General features: G+C 42.6%; 1 protein-coding gene and 1 pseudogene across 2 annotated transcripts in view; one reads left to right on the top strand and one right to left on the bottom strand.

Moving 5' to 3' along the window:
* LOC130593436 (urea transporter 2-like) overlaps nt 1–17,577 on the bottom strand; it is a 346,378-nt gene that overhangs the window by 300,822 nt on the left and 27,979 nt on the right. The window lies entirely within an intron of this gene.
* LOC130593440 (5S ribosomal RNA) lies at nt 89–207 on the top strand (annotated as a pseudogene).

Raw genomic sequence — 17,577 nt, 5'->3', positions numbered from 1 at the left:
GGGGTGGGGATGAGCAAGCGGCTGCTTGGTTCTGAGTTACTGGCTGGGCTTAAACCATGACAGTTCTTTGTGGCGCCCAATGTCTGGTGCCTACGGCCACATCACCCTGAAAACGCCTGATCTCATCTGATCTCAGAAGCTAAGCAGGGTCGGGCTTGGTTAGTACTTGGGTGGGAGGCTGCCTGGGAATCCTGGGCGCGGTAGGCTTAGAATCAAAAGAACATAACTGCACCAGCTACTAAGAAGGAGAAAAATGACTACTACTGCTGAACCCAGGATACTCAGCAACCCCAGGACTTGTTCTATGAGCTACTTTTCAGTCACTCTTCCCCAGGGCTGGAGCATTGAATGGGGTTGTTGGGGCCAAGTGCAGGACCTGGCACTTTGCCTTGTTGAGCTTCTTACCATTAGCCTCAGCCCATCAATCCAGCCTGTTCGGATAATTCCACAGAGCCTTCCTATCCTTCAGTAGATCGACACTCCCAGCCAGTCTGGTGTCTTAGACTGTAAGTAAGACTGTAAGTCTACAGTCTTACTGATGTTTCACTTCATCCCTTGTTCAGGGCATTGGTAAAGATTAAACAGAACTGCTCCCAGTACTGAGCCCTGGGGAACACACACCACTTGTGATCAGCCACCAACTGGGTTTAACTCCATTCACCATCACTCTTTGGGCCCAGTCATCCAGATAGCTTTTCACCCAGTGAAGAGTGCACCCATTCAAGCCATTAGCAGACAGCTTCTCCAGGAGAATGCTGTGGGAAATGGTATCAAAGGCACAGTCTGAGTACACAACATCTACAGCCTTTCCCTCATCCACTAAGAAAGTCATCTTCTCAGGTCAGTCAAGCAGGATCAGCCTTTCATTCACCCCTGAATGGGCCCGATCACCTGGTTGCCCTCCAAGTGCCATGTGCACTCAAGATGATCTACTCCATAACCTTCCCTGGTACAGAGATCAGATGTATCCGATTAAGAGGGAAGCTTTATATTGATGTACTCCTAGATTATGTGTGCAAAACTGTAGCAGATCTCTAAATAAAGCAATTTAAAGGGCACGATTTAGTGACATAAACATAAACTTAGAAATTTGAATCTACATTAGCTAAGCTTATAAGGGCTCCCCCTTGTTTTCTTTCAGTCTCTGATCCAAAAAGCCAAAAGAATGGACGCATTACAGAGCCTCTGCAGTTCCCTGATAAGGATGCATACACATAGGTGTCATGTTAGGTTTCTTTATAATTAATTGAGACATGAGGCATCTTTCAGCTCACTTAAACTAGAGTCCAACCCAGATGGAAGTGACTAACTCTGTAGGCTCTACTGATAGTGTCACTCAGACCTTCAGCCTCCTCTGGTGCCAAGTACCATTTAAGGTATCCCAGGGTAGCTAAGACATCCTCAGCTAGCAGGCATAATATGGGACCAATAAGAAAATCATACTCCCCTAAAGTGATAGCTGGAGGGCAGATGAGAAGGACCTCTCAAATGCATATGAACAGACTAGTTAATTAAGACCCTGGTGATACAATGGAAGCTGAGATAGATAAGTCTTCACAGAATTCCTGGTCAAAGCAAAATAGCGTCTTTCATCTGGTCAGCACCACATACACGACAGAGTATGTATATGTACAGAAGTAGAAGGATGGTGAGTCTTACATGTTTCCTACCTGCCTCTCAACATAGGCACTCTGGAGTTTGTAGATTTAATCCAGTTCTGCACATGAAAACTAGGTACAAAATCACCACTAGGTAACCAGTTACATTATCAATAATTTGAAAATGTAAGATGCTTTCTGGTAGGAATGGAAGTTTTGCATTCTAGACAAGATCAGCTGAAACTCTGTATGGTCCTTGCTTCACCCAGACAAATCATAAATCCTTCTGTTGCAACTGACAAGGGAAGCAAAGACTGAGAATGTTCAACGAATATCTTTGCTTTGAACTCACAGGACTCACCTGTTGCTTCTTCCTTGACTGAAAGAAAGAAAGATTTGCCTTTAAAACATCAGGCATGCTTCAGCAGTGGTGAAGTGGTGAAGTGAGCTGTCTGCTTTGATCTGGGTGTTGGGTTCCTAGTCCTTGCATAGCCAATTAGTCCACATCTATAATCCAACTCTTTTCATGGGTTTCTTCGTAACCGTCACTAAATCGTGTCGAGAACATCACTCTGGGAGGTGGCTGGCTGAGGCTATGGAAGGTAGCAGTGGGTAAACAGATTGATTTTCTGCTTACTTTATTACAGTCTTTTTTCTATTTTTTTTTTCCTCTTCAGTCCCTTGTGATAGGAATGAACTTGTTCCCCAAGTCCAGAGAGAGATGGGTTTAATGGAATTGATTTAAGGACAAGGAAAAGATCAAAATTGCAGGAGGAATAACTTTTTTTGTTTGGGTAGTCTTATTCTTCTTCTTATTATTATTACTTTTGAAAGATAAGGAAAATTAGAGATGGAAAGTTTTCACATTTGTGAAAATATTTTCTTTCAAAGGTTTTCAGACAACATACAAACTTAGATGACGAAAGCTAATGAAAACTGGGAAAATATTGTCATAAACAGACATCTCTGAAATAAGTTTCTATCTGGCTGAAAGCTACTTTCATTCTTTTTTCTAGTCTTGTTTTGAATGAAGCCACTTTTAGCAATGCAGATCTGGAGACAGTCCTCAGAGTGCTTAATTGCCTTTAGCTTTCTCTTCATCAGGTAAATCAAGTCGGATGGGTTTGGACAGGGACACCTGTTTTGCCATGAAAAGGCCTTTTAATCAGCATGCAAAATTTTTTGGCTATACTGTGTTTACATCACACAGAATCCTTACTTAGCCAGCAAAGAAACTCATTATTAGGAAAAAATACATTCTTGACTTCAAGTTTTGAATGCTTGCACACAGCTGCCATGATGCACAGAGGAAAGAAAATAGCTCAGAGCACGTGCAGAGAAAGAATACATCAAGTTATAACCAAGGGAATAAACCTGACATTGGATTTTATGCTTGATTTATTTTTTATTTTTTTTTACAAAAGGAAGAAAACTTGCAAATGTATATCTCTGGAAAAAGGATGTGGTAATGAGTAAGCACAGTGCATTTCCCAGTGGGTGATGAGTAAGCCCAGGGATAGCTGCAGGATGCCATGATGTACTCTGCTGTCACAAAGATTTTACACATAGGCTGGACAACCTGTTCAATAAATCAACATGCATCTATCTTCTGTTTTTTATTTCCCTGTTTCCTATTTGGAAACTCACAGCAGTATTATAATGCATATGCAGTGTCTGTTAACTTGGCATACCCTTTTCATCATTTCCAATCCTGTGTTATCTCTTGGGTGTGAATCAACATTATGTAACATAGCACACATGGTACCATGTGATAATCCCTTTCCTTGCTGGGAAAAGAATAAAAATAAACCCAAACCCCACAAAAGTATATGAACACAAAGGTACACACTTATCCTAGCAATCATATACAGGTTAGACTGGCTACCTAGTATGTTTTCCTCACCTCTCAAATACCCTTATTGATTTCAGTGGGAAATGTTCTTGACTAACTCATATAGAGTCTGGTCCCTGGGGTAATTAATGGGAAAATTTTTTTTTCTTTTTTCTTAAATCATATCTTGCTTTGAAAGGAGGAATTCCAGTTAACTTAAGTAGTCAGAGCAGAGACTTGCATTAAGCTCTTGTTCATCATTTCTTACTTTCCTATGCAATGCTCTGGTCAGGCTCAAAAAACAAAGTGAATTTTTGAGATCCAAAGGCTAATGTAAACCCAGAGAGCATCCACTTGCTGGTCAGAAACTAAAAGTAAAGAGTGAAGCTGTTGATTAGGAAGTTATTTAACTGACCAAGAGTTAGTGGCTAGAGTGGAGTAACAGCAACTTGATCTATGCGCAGCCTGGATCACACACTGTACTGGGAATGGAAGACATCAAGGAAATGCTTAGTTATCAGTAGAAGTTTCCATTATCACTGCCTTCAACAACAGATATCTCCATCATCACCATAAAACGTAGCCTGCAGCTAAAATGTATTGGAAACTATCACTGGGAGAGAAGGGTTGGGGTTCATCTCAGATGAGCCCATCTATAAATGAATGGTTTGTTCACTTGGAAAGACAAATTCAGCAGACTGTGGGCCTCTTCTCACAAACAGTGCAAAAAACAGTGTAACCTGGAATGGAAACTACCAAGACTTCCACTGTCACAGACAAGGCAGGAGTAAAATTGTGCCTCAGAGTGTAATCTTGCCCAGGATGGAAGCATCACTGGAAGATAACAGCCTTTAAATTGCAGATGTGAAATAGCCTCATATTGTCATAACACTGGCTCTCCTAGGTTTGGAAAGAAAAAAATCCTGTCAAGTTTTCCTGTTCTTAAGTTCAAAATTCTTCAAGAACTTTCAAAAGATTTGATCTTTTCCAAAACATTTCAAGAATTTTTTACAAGTAACAGTTTGCCTTTGCCTTGCTGTTTGGCATTTTGCTTTGCATGCGGACAAACCAAGCTGCTTATAGCCAACAAATAGTATAAAATACCATCAGAAAGGAATATTTGGAAATGGCTAATATACATAATTTTTGAAAAAAAATTGTCTTGATATTCACCAGAATGAACTATTATATAGGACAGTATGAAAAGAAGGATAGGGTAGAAAAATACCTTGCTTCTCTGATTTACTAAGCCATCATGGTAGTACATAGTTATTTAAATCTATATTGAATTATGATTTATTTTGGTAACTGTCATTCTAATTTTGTCTGTAGTTTATGGATAAAAATTCTCTTGCACACACTCTTTCTCCTAACAGTTAAATCAAAACATCGCTATGTATTAATACAAGGCATGAACTCTGATGGGAGTTTTATCTGTCAAGAATGTCATCTTACAAGTCCACAATTCACTATGTATACAGCAGGGAAAAGGAGAAAAAGAAATGCCTGCCAAGTATTCATAACATACTTTCAGATAGCAACAGTAACACTTAGGTTTGAAAAAATACTGGAATAAGGTATTGCAACATGTCCAATCCTACACTATGACATCTCATATTCACAAAACAAAAGAAAAACAATATGCCATGTTTCAGTAGATCACTTTCTATCCATATAACATTCTGACTTCTGGAACAAGAAATAAGTTAATGTGTCAGGTGCAGGAAAAGAGAAGCCATGAGCTGCATAAAATCATACAATCATAGAGTGGTTTGGGTTGGAAGGGACCTTAAAGCTCATTCAGTTCCAACCCCCTGCCATGGACAGGGACACCTTCCACTAGAGAACATTGCTCCAAGCCCCGTCCAACCTGGCCTTGAACACTGCTGGGGATGGGGCAGCCACAGCTTCTCTGAGCAACCTGTGCCAGCAGCTCACTACCCTCACAGGGAAGAACTTCTGCCTAATGTCTAATCTAAATCCTTCAGGGCTTTGTCCCATGGTACTCTACCAAGAAAATCCCTGAAGAGGCTAAAGTCTTCTGTCCTGTAGTCCTGGGCAGGAAACTTGCTCTGCGCCCTCCTCACTACTCTAAGGATTTTGAGCTCCACTGTTTCATGATCACTGCACCTCAAGTTTCACATTCCCCACCCAGGAATCCCAACTTGCTGGGATCCAAGTTAAATGAAATGTGTACAAATGCATGCTGCATGCATTATAAGATGATGAAATTGGATGCATAGCGTGTGTGCTAATGGATACAGTTAGAAAAATGACTTGGAATTAAATACAGATGGTATCCAGAAATGAAAGATAATATAGACTTGTGCTCTTAGGCTGGGAGAGGACTGTGTGATGGCAGAGCAACATTTGGAGGGGTCTGACAGGCAGAAAGAGTGGGTTTACACTAGCTGGTGGGAGAGAGAGAGAGTAACTTAATATCACCCATGCTCTAGCGGGAGTTTCAAGTATTCAGTCAGGAATTACTCTATTTAAGAAGAAATCTGAAGCATTTTGAATTAGCTGAGCATGAAAGATGGAATAACAACCTTTTCATAAAATATCCATTATTTCATTATTTCCAAGAAGTTTTTTGCTTGTTTCTTTGTTTAATGAAGAGATCGATTTAGCTTGATTTGATTTCCAGCTTCTCTGAATGGAAAGGCTGCAATGAAGATCTATCATATACACAGTCTATCGCCTGATTATTTTTTTTTTTTTCCTGAAGGTAGATGATGGATTAAACCACACATTTTTAAGAAAAGTATCTAGTCTTGACTTAAACATTCTAAATAACAGGGAACATGCCTTTTAGGCTGATGAGCAGATCCCATTTGCCACTAGAATACTGGGTGCAACTTCAAGTTTGAATTTCTCTTAGTTTAAATTCTTGGAAATTATTATACTTGTGTTTAGAAAATTAAAATACCAATTTCTTCCCAGTCAACTGCTGTAAAATTTTTCCATATCTCACCAGCCATGCATAGTGCTCAAATCACATGGAACCTTTTTTGACCCAAATATAAATTGATAATACTTGCCTTCCATCTGCATAAACCCTTTCTATTCTTACTTGTTCTTACACATTTTATTTCAAGCGACCATAAGAAATTCTGTAGCCTTTCTACTAATGCAAAGTAATCAACAGAGATGAATGACTGTTTTTCTGAATGAGAATATTCATTAGGAAAAAAACTCCCAATCCAACAACAAACGCAGTTCCTGAGGGATGTGAGTTATTAATGAAGTATGGTCAAAATCGACATATAGCTTTGTGACCAAAAGAGCTGAAAGAACGTTTGAAAATATCCAATATTTTGTGTTAACATCCTGTGAAGAAAAAAGTGTCATTTTTGTTTCCAAGCGTCATTTTGGAACTAGATGATCTTAAGGTCCTTTCCAACCTTAACTATTCTATGATTTTGCCTGGAAAGTTAAAAAAAAAAAATTAAAAAAAAAAAGTTATTCCTATATTATAGCACAGTGAGAATACTAATTATTTTCCCCAATATTTCCCTTCTGGTATTTTCTGAGACATTTGTTTGACTACCACACCAAAATTCCACACTGAGATAGTCATTGCCTTGTATTTCTTTCTTTTGAGATTGCAGCTATTTATTTCAGTTGTTTTCATTTTTCACTGCAAACATTTCTGTCTTATAAATCTGATCAATAGCTTCTGTTGATGGGAGTTGCACATTCTGTTTGGTTTATGAACTTTATTAGATTTTGAAGCTTTGTTCAGGCAATTATAAATACTGATTACTGTGCTCATTACTGGGCAGCTAGAAAAACATTTGGCATCTTCAGATTTTACTGACAAAGATTTATCTCATTGATTCAAATGCTGAAGAGAGCTGGATTAAGAACCTAATTCCTTGGACACTGCATCGGCAGCAACTCAACTCATTGATTTCTCCCTATTAAAAACTCCGTTTCAAGACCTCTCAGACATGGGAGTTTTAATCCATTTAATGTGTGCCCTGTTAATTCCATATAATGCAGGGGTTTTTAATCCAGATGTGATGTAGTACTAAACCAAATTCACTGGAGAAATCCAAGCGTATTATGTCAACAGCATTGCCTTTATCAACCAGACCTGTAATGTTGTCAAAAAAAAAAAAGACTTGTTTGACAAGATCCACTTTCCATGCAAACATGTTGACTAGCATTAATTATATTTTTAGCTTCTAATTCTTTACTGACAGAGCCCTGAATTAACAATTCCAATAGTTTGGCCAGACTGACATCTGACTAATCAGTTTGCTTAGTCATCTCTTTTGCTCTGTGTTCAAATGCTGGGATTTTACTGGCAGACATCCAATTTTCAGGAAATTTCCTCAACTTTCCAGAATGTTGTTAAAATCTGGTTTGGATGACAATCAGCTACTTCCTTTCAGATCTCTAGACGTCAGATATATATGCGTGATTATTTAATGATGACTCATGGTTTCCTCTAAAACAGTCATAGCTCTATTCACTGCTTTATCTAGGAGGGTACCTCTTCCACTTCATATCACTCACAGGACAGAGCTACATGTTTTAATAGGCATTTTTATACTGAAAACATTTTTCATATATCCTAGAAAACACTTTCTGGTATCTAACTGCAATCCCCTGCCATGGGTAGGGACACCTTTCAGTAGAGAAGGTTGCTCCAAGCCCCATTCAACCTGGCCTTGAACACTGCCAGGGATGGGGCAGACACAGCTTTTCTGGGCCAGTGCCTCACCACCCTCACAGGAAGAATTTCTGTCGAAGAGCTCATCTCAGTGTCCCTTCTGGCAGGTTAAAGCCATTCCCCCTTGTCCTGTCTTTACATGCTTTGGTACAAGGTCCCTTTCCAGCTTCCTTGTAGGCCCTGTTTAGGTACTGGGAGGCTGCTCTAAGAAGCTCTAATGAGATTTTTCTTCTCTGGGCTAACCACCCCAGCTCTCTCATGCTGTCCAGCCTATCTTTTGTCTTCTCACAAGGATCTGTCCAGGAAATACACTTATAATGGATATAGAAATAGTAAGTCTACTATATAAAACATGTTTTGACTAGAAGTTCATGACTGCCTTCAGCAACATTTATACTGGTTTTTACAGTGGTGCCATATCTTTAAAAGAAGTGAAAGTGCCCAGAGCCTGGTTAGAGAGAGTGAAGCTGAGAGGCATGTTCTTACATTCCTATTTTCATTTTCCTTTTCTTACGGTTATGAGCAAACTCCTCTCCAGCCCATTTCTGCAGATTACTTCTATTTATTCTTTTGTTCCTGTTTCCAAGAGTACATCTTCAGAGTCAATCCAAGCTCCAATACATGGCAATTACTAAAGAAATAAAATAGTATTAGCCCCCCCGTCTTCAAGCATTTTGACCACATTCTTCTTGGCTTTCCTATTTTCAATATCTAAAGTGCAGCACTACTTCACTACCCTCGAAGAAATACTTGTTACATTACTGGAGACATTATCCTTAGAAGAGGAAGTGGAAAAAAATCGTCTTTCAATTTCTGAATCAGTCTTATCTTTACTCTTCACCTTTAGTTTTCTTTGTGCTTCCTCCTTTTATGGTCTTCTAAATTACTTCTGAACAAATACAATGTCAGTAAGTTGTAACACTTCATTTTGCTACTACTTTTATCAACATTTTTACTCTTGCCATATTTAGGCAGTGCAACCTCGGTGTTTTTGGCACACTGTAACCTTATTTGACCCTCCAGGAACCTGTTTCCCCCCCCCCCCCTTTTTTTTCCCCCTCACCCACTGCAGAGCTGTTATTGAGTAAGGTATTTATTTATTTATTTATTTATTTATTTATTTATTTTCCCCTTATGCCATTGCTTTGGCTCTGATACATATCTGGACTAAGGTGCATTGGCTCTTACAGAGGTACAGAGCACTCTGGCTCAGATTTCCTCAAAAGCTGTATCATAGAAATGAAACCAGAGGTCACCATTCACATGTGACTCTCATATGTATGTCAGAAATGAGTGACACAGATACTTGCAGAATTAAATGTAATTATAATGTTCTCCAAAGAATGCAAAAAGCCACTTACGGGGCATGGATCAAATACTTCTTAATCAATCTGCTGGAACTGGGATATAAACATAATTTATATCACCACTTATAATGGGGAAGAAGATTACTTTGATCAAGGAAAATAACAAATCTGCAAACACCCATTCTGCTAAATAAATCAAAATCAGTTGCAACTGTTCCCGTTTTACACATTGTTTTACATCTGTAATTTTACATGTTACTGAACATGAGCAATATCTATGCACCTAATATGGCTGCAGGGGCAAAGTTAAAATGCAGTCGGACCTTTTACCAATGGACATTACCAACCTATGAATATAGATCAGATTTACCAGGCAAGGAGGATAAATACTGTCGTATTAATGTTAAAATGCATGGAGATATGAAGGTTAAAAACAAAACAAAAACAAAACAAAACAAAACAAAAACCAAACAAACAAAAAAAAAGGCCAGGGTAAACATACTTGACTTCACTGTCTGGGTAGGCAAAAAGTTACCTAAAATTGCAACACCTGAGAAACCTCTGCAACAAGTAGATGTGCCGCAATTCCCCATCTAACATCAGACACAAAATGTACAAGCTGACTACCCTTGAGGAGGATGCATACAACAAAACAGAGATAAGTCACCCACAGCAGTCAAACAAGATAGAATAGCTGGACAGCTCTTCAGTAATTGCTGAGGTGAGTAGCTCGACACAGGATGCCTTCAACACCTGACTGGGGGGAAGCTGAATGTTCACCAACCTCAACTCAGAGCAGCAAAGGCTACCATGGGAGCCTCAACTCCTCGACAGGACTGGCGCAAAAGCTGACGGGTGGCACCAGCCCTGCCTGGTTAAAAACTAGCCCCAAGGAGTGTGGCGAACAGGGCGGGCAAGCAGGGCGTGGCGTGGCAGTTGGAGTGAGCAGGCGGGCAAGATGGTGAGCATTCGCCTTATGACCAGGGCCCGGTCTGGGAACTCTGCTTTGGCTGCCGTGGCGGTGGCACCCAGACAGAGCTGATGAGAGGGGAAGCTGCAGCGCAGAGCTCGGGGTGTAGAGAGTGCCTGCACCGGTCTGGTGAGGGGAGGGGGCACAATGGGCAGGGCTGCACTCGGTGCTCCCTGGTGGAGGTGCTCCTGCAGCAGGGGCTGAGCTGCGGGACGCTGTCAATAGGCTGCAAGATGTCAGGGAAGCTGAGGGGAAGCAGGACTGCTTGCTCCAGGCCCAAACTGTGCAGGGGCCTCAAGCGTCCACTGTAGCTCATGGAGGAAAGAAGGAAGCCGTTAACCTGGGAAGCTGGGAAATAGTAACAAAAAAAAAAAAGCAAACAACAAAACTGTGAAGGCGAGTGAAGGTGATAAGATTTGCATGAAAAATAGTTTGGGAATGAGCTCTGAGGCCTTAGTGCTTAACAAGCCCTAGGGCAATGAACTGGGGTGTTGAAGGCCACAGAAACGTCAAAGAGCAAGACTCAGGAGGATGGGCCTGGATTGTAGTTGTGGCGGGAAACTCGGAGGCCAAAGGATGTGGGGGTTGTGAGAGGGCCTGCAACATTGTGATTGTTCTATTTACCTGGAGTGTTTCACAGTGGCCAATGAGATTAAACGTGGTATGTATGTGCAGGTTGGAAAGTACCAAACAAGGGGATAAAAAGGGCTTGGTAATAAATGAGGAGTTGAGTCTCTGCATCAACTTGAGTCCGTGTACTGAAATGCCACAAACAAAAAAAAAAAGAGAAAGAGGACAATTAAAAGCAAGGGGTTTCCTCCTAAATCTGATGTCGCTACCCAGAACTGCTTAGCTGTCCTGAAGGGGGCTGATAAGGAAATACACTCACACCAGAAACAACTGGCTGATGCACTGGTAAAGAAGATCTCTACTGGTGATGCCAGGAAAAAGGGTCGGGTCGTAGTAGCAGTGGTCTCTTCTTTAAAAGGAACAGAGACACCCATCTGTCAGCCTGACCCAGTCTCAAGGGAGGTATGTTGCCTACCAGGGGCTTGAATCAGGGATGTTGCAGAGAGGCTGCCTGCTATAGTAAGTCCCACTGGCTATTACCCACTTCTAATGATCCATGTGGGTGCTAGTGATACAGATATCAGTAGCCCAGAGAATATAAAGAAGGACTACAGAGCCCTGGGAGAGGTGGTTAGGGGCTCTGGAGCTCAGATAATCTTTTCATCAATTCTCGAGGAGAAAGGGGAGGACGTTAAAAAGGCAAGGTGGATTGGCCAGGTTAATAAATAGTTAGAATGGTGGTGCCATAGTCAGGGGTTTGGGTATCTTGAACACAGGACTCAATTTAGTAGGCCAGGTCTACTGGAGGCTGGTGGAGCAGGTTGGTGTGGTTGCGCCCTCAGCAAGTTTGCCAATGACACCAAGCTGTGTGGTTGACTTGATACCCTGGAGGGAAGGAATGCCATCCAGAGGGACCTCGACACGCTTGTCAGGTGGGCTGATGCCAACCTCATGAAGTTTAACCATGCCAAGTGCAAGGTCCTACACCTGGGTCAGAGCAATTCCAGGCACAGCTACAGGTTGGGCAGAGAAGAGATTCAGAGCAGCCCTGAGGAGAAGGACTTGTGGGTGTTGGTCAATGAGAAACTTAACGTGAGCCGGCAGTGTGTGCTCGCAGCCCAGAAAGCCAATTGTATCCTGGGCTGCATCAAAAGGAGCGTGACCAGCAGGTCAAAGGAGGTGATCACGAGCATCTACTCCGCTCTCATGAGACCTCACTTGCAGTATTGTGTGCACTTCTGTTGTCCTCAACATAAAAAGGACATGGAACTGCTGGAACAAGTCCAGAGGAGGGCCATGAGGATCATCAGGGCACTGGAGCACCTCCCATATGAAGATAGGCTGAGAAAGTTGGGGCTGTTCAGCCCGGAGAAGAGAAGGCTCCATGGAGACCTCATAGCAGCCTTGCAGTATCTGAAGAGGGCCTATAAGGGTGCTGTAGAGGGACTCTTCTTTAGAGACTGTAGTGACAGGACAAGGGGTAACGGGTTAAAACTTAAACTGGGAAAGTTTAGGTTGGATATAAGGAGGAAGTTCTTTATTGTGAGGACGCTGAGGCACTGGAATGGGTTGCCCAGGGAAGTTGTGAATGCTCCATCCCTAGTGGTGTTCAAGGCCAGGTTGGACAGATGCTTGGGTGACATGGTTTAGTGTGAGGTGTTCCTGCCTATGGCAGTGGGGGTGGAACTAGATGATCTTAGGGTCTTTCCAACCCTAACTGTTCTATGATTCTATGATCCTGTGTTTTTATAGCGTTTTACCACTTTGGAGAGCTCTCCTAAATGTTAACCAGTACCACACGGGGGGGAAGTCACAGCTATGTAAGCCACAGGAACTCCCATGAAAGCACCACCACCTCTATTGTATTTCCTGCAGTATAATGAGGTTTCCCAGCAAGCCCTAAAGTTATGTTGACTCCAGACTGGGTCTTTAGAAGGAGTTTGCAGGAGGCAGGATACAGGTAATCTACACTATGGTCATGATCTGATTTCTAAGCAGCTTTTTGCTACTATGCCAATTCAGAGGCGGATTTGAAGTCTGATATGTCTATTCCACAAGTTAAAACATACTTAAAGCATCTGTGAAGCACACATGGCTGCCCTTGAAGCAGCACCACTCTCAGCAGTACAAACACAATGTTCCTGTCTACCTCTATTCCAACTGAATGTTTGCTGAAGTCAGATATAATAAAGACCCAACACATAAGGCTGAGTGGTGATTTGCCCTCCAGCCTTAAGGCTGTTGCTCTGGTCAGTGGGAGAGCTTAAATACCATGAGGACAGCAAATATCCATAAAGCTGTACAGACTAATACTGTCCATAAATTCTGTGTGCTGTGGAGCACCTGGTGCATGTCAGTCTTACAACTGTATTACACAGCAGACTATTCCCCAGCGCGAGCATTGGGAAGTTCAGTTGCAAGGAAGAACAATACAGCAATCCTCATTTTATGTGGGAAACTGGGGCACAGGGAACCCAACAGCTAGAAGGTCAAGTGTAAGAGGACTTCTGGATATCTTCAGGGATTCACATTGAACTGATTTGCCTATGATCACTTCCAAAATCTGTGGTACCAAAGTGAGCCTCCCAAGCCTGTGGGGGGGGGGGGGGAAATAGTGCAGGGGATGGAAGTAGGTTATTGCAATGAATTTTTCAATTTTTCAACCTTATTTATCACCTGATTTCAAATATCAGGTGGTTTAACAAGTTTTAACAGATTTTAAGCAGTTTCATACTGAAGAAGGAATTGAGAATTCTGGAAGAGCAAAGGAAGGAGAGCAAACTAAATTCAATGGTGAGCACTGACTGACTTCCTTTAAACCTTAGGCTCCTGTTCACCTTTGCTGAAAGCTCCCTCTGTAATGTGCAAAAACAGTGCCTTAGAGTTTTACTAGATTTCTGGTGAATTTGATCATATTTTGTTTGATTTCCTTGATTTACACCTTCTTCAAGTACTGGCTTGCAGACTGACAAAATGCTCAGAAAAGAAGAAAGCTGGAAAGCTGCCTGGAAAATCACCTTGAGGAATACCTTGTGGCAAGGCACCTAAAATGTATATCTTGGTTTAAGATGTTGGCTCCTACAATATGTTGCAAAATGCTTTTGGTTACAGTTATAAGATGTAGGGTATGTTATTGCTACCATTAGCATAGAAGAAGAGCATTTATGTATGGAGCGTGCATATATGCATATATACTTTTATACATATCAAGTACTGTGACTGCCATAATACATATTGCATGTAGTAAAGGTGAACCTAGAATTCAGAAGACTTTAGCTTAGTGTTTGGGAAGATACTGAGTCACTGTGATCCATGTGTCACTCTGTGAACGTGTGGGAGAGGAGGGTGGTGAGGTGACAGTTGTGCTAGTGATATTCTTGTAGGAATTTCCATATATATGTATGTGTGTGCACATATAAATGTGTGTGTATGTCTTGAACCACAAGTATTTGAAATGTTCTCAGAGAAAGATTGTTCAGACTTGTGGGATGTCTGTTGTGGAAATGGAATGACCATGATGTGACCCACCATGCTACCACTGCAGAAGATATGTCTGTGATGAGAAGTAAGAAGTTAAAAAAGCCATGGCTAAGAAATGCAAGGAGTAGATATTTGAGGACACCAGGTCTGCAAATTGATGGTTGGGCTGAGCAGGTTGGAAAATTAAGGATCAAGGCTAAACATTCTTAATATTTGCAGCTAGCTATATGCTCTCAGCACAATTCTCATCTGGATTTCCACACAGAAGGACCCCTGGCAGTGGAGTTACTCCTGATTTACACAGTCAGGATGGTACTTGCAGTCTCCTGCCTGCATATGACAAAGCTATCAGCAGAGCCTTGCCAAGCACTATTTCCAGGTGAAGCTAGTGACGATTTTGTTAAGAAAGATACCTAAGCTTTAACCCCTTTCCTTGAAGAAAGAAACTAGTGAAAAATCTTGCCTCTTTTGAAAAAAATAAAAAATCAAGGCTTGTGTATCTGAGTATGTGTGAGAGAAGGAATCAGTGAGAGAGCCATGCAAGGGGAGACCATTTGCTCAAATCGGGTAGCATCACTAATACATAACAACTCTGCCAGCAAGGCACTGCACAGCTGGAATTAATCTAAGAGAATGTGTGTTGCTGCATAGACAAGCACAGAAAACTTTCCCCATGTGAAGGCAGCGTGAAGCCCTGCCCTGTGGATTGGAAGCACTTCATCAGGCCCTGACAGCACAGACATCTTCTTTAGACCATCGGATTGAGGGGGGTGGGGAAATGTTCTCCACCCTGCTCAAATGAACACCCAGGAGGGTCTGTTTTTTGTTTCATTTCATGATATTTCACAGATCACAACTGTCTCTCCCCTCCCTGATTTGTTGGTTGTTGTTTTTTGTTTTTTTTTTTTCTTAATTATCCATTTAGTTTTGTTCCCTTGCCTTATTGCATTGGCTCCGAAACCAGCTGAAAAATTGCTATGGCTTATTTACACTGAACAGCTATTCAGGCCAAAAGCAGCTGCTCCATTTAGCCAAGTACCTCTATGTTACCCAGCTTCTCTGCTTGTTTTTAAACGCACGCTGTGAGGAGGTAGTGTTGAAATGTATGCAGCAGATGATGGTTCTTTCTGAAAGAGGGTTTTGAAAACTCGGTGAGCCTGGGGTCATTATTACTAAATGATTGCCCAGTAAAAGACAAGTTTATCCAGAAGTCCAGTATAACCACAGCTGATTTGAAGTAGGTTCATGCGTATGTGTGGTTCTTCACCTCTAAGTCCTTCTTCACTCCAGTCTGGACCTGGGAGGTTTCTGATTTGCATGAATAAGTGTTTTTCTCCTAAGATTTCAGCTTCCTAGGGTGACCTAGTCTCCTTTTGTCATGCAGCAGAGCTTCATTCCTACACAAATATAGCCATAAGGAACTAAGGGGAATAAGAAAAATTATTTGAAAGAGAAGTAATGTGGTTTTAGTGCAGAAAATGTGACAAAGTACACCTCTGCAGGAGAAAAATATGACTCTGAGGGGAAGGTTTTGTCCTGTTTTCGAGTGAAAGCAAAAATAGGCATGCTCATACACACACATAGAGCTTTAGCTTGCAAACATTGCTGAGGTGAGTAGCTCGAGAGAGGACGCCTTCAGCACCTGAGCGGGGAGAGATCAGCGGCCAGGAGCCTCAACTCAGAGCGGCGAGAGCCACAGAGGGAGCCTCAAGTCCTCGACAGGAGCTGCCCAGGAGCCGGCAGCTCAGCTGAGGCGAGCAGGGACTCACAGGGGCGGAGCCAGGAGGAGCGGCACCAGCCCTGAGGGGGTAAAAACCTGCCCCAGGGAGCGCCATGCTGTAGTTTGCGCGACAGGTGAGTACGAGCCTTAGGACCAGGGCCTGGGAGCTCCGCTCTGTCTGCCCCGGCGGTGGCACCCAGACAGAGCCGATGGGAGGGGAGGCTGCAGTGCAGAGCTCGGGGTGTAGAGAGTGCCTGCACCGGTCTGGTGAGGGGAGGGTGCACAATGGGCAGGGCTGCACTCGGTGCTCCCTGGTGGAGGTGCTCCTGCAGCAGGGGCTGAGCTACGGGACGCTGTCAATAGGCTGAGAGATGTCAGGGAAGCTGAGGGGAAGCAGGACTGCTTGCTCCAGGCCTAAACTGTGCAGGGGCCTCAAGCGTCCACTGTAGCTCATGGAGGAAAGAAGAAAGCCGCTAACCCAGGAAGCTGGGAAACAGTAACAAAACAAAAAACAAAACAAAAAACCACCCCCCCCCAAAAAAAAAAACCCAAAAAACAAAAGAAAACAAGCCAAAAAAACACAAACAACAAAACAAGAAAACGAGAAAGAGGACAATTAAAAGCAAGGGGTTTCCTCCTAAATCTGATGTCGCCCCCCAGAACTGCTTAGCTGTCCTGAAGGGGGCTGATGAGGAAACACACTCACACCAGAAACAACCAGCTGATGCATTGGTAAAGAAGATCTCTACTGGTGCTGCCAGGAAAAAGGGTCGGGTCGTAGTAGTAGGGGACTCTTCTTTGAAAGGAACAGAGGCACCCCTCTGTCAGCCTGACCCAGTCTCAAGGGAGGTATGTTGTCTACCAGGGGCTTGAATCAGGGATGTTGCAGAGAGGCTGCCTGCTCTAGTAAGTCCCACTATTACCTGCTACTAGAGATCCATGTGGGTGCTAGTGATATAGATAGTAGTAGCCTGGACAACATAAAGAAGGACAACAGAGCCTTGGGAGAGGTGACTGGGGGCTCTGGAGCTCAGATAATCTTTTCATCAATTCTCGAGGAGAAAGGGGAGGACGTTAAAAAGGCTAGGTGGATTGGCCAGGTTAATAAATGGTTAGAATGATGGTGCCATAGTCAGGGGTTTGGGTATCTTGAACACAGGACTCAATTTAGTAGGCCAGGTCTACTGGAAGTTGGTGGTGCTGGTCTAGAGCAGTTTTGGTATGAGTCTTGCCAGACTGGTCAAGGATGTTTTAAACTAGTGTTGGGGGAGGGGGGCATCATTCATCCCTGCACTCCCAGTCATTTGCCAGCACCTATAATAAATGCTCAGAGCAATGAAGAGATATTCCAGCTGCTCCAGCCAATGAGCCGGCTTCGTTTGGAGCTTGGCTCAGCTGCCTCTATACAAACACCCATAGT

The sequence above is a fragment of the Pezoporus wallicus genome, unplaced genomic scaffold (assembly GCF_028554395.1).
Source record: "Pezoporus wallicus isolate ANWC-B61680 ecotype Strahan unplaced genomic scaffold, APGP_CSIRO_Pwel_v1 contig_8473, whole genome shotgun sequence".
Lineage (NCBI taxonomy): Eukaryota > Metazoa > Chordata > Aves > Psittaciformes > Psittacidae > Pezoporus > Pezoporus wallicus.
The sequence above is the reverse complement of the archived record's forward strand: the minus strand, read 5'-3'. Positions and strand labels throughout refer to the sequence as shown.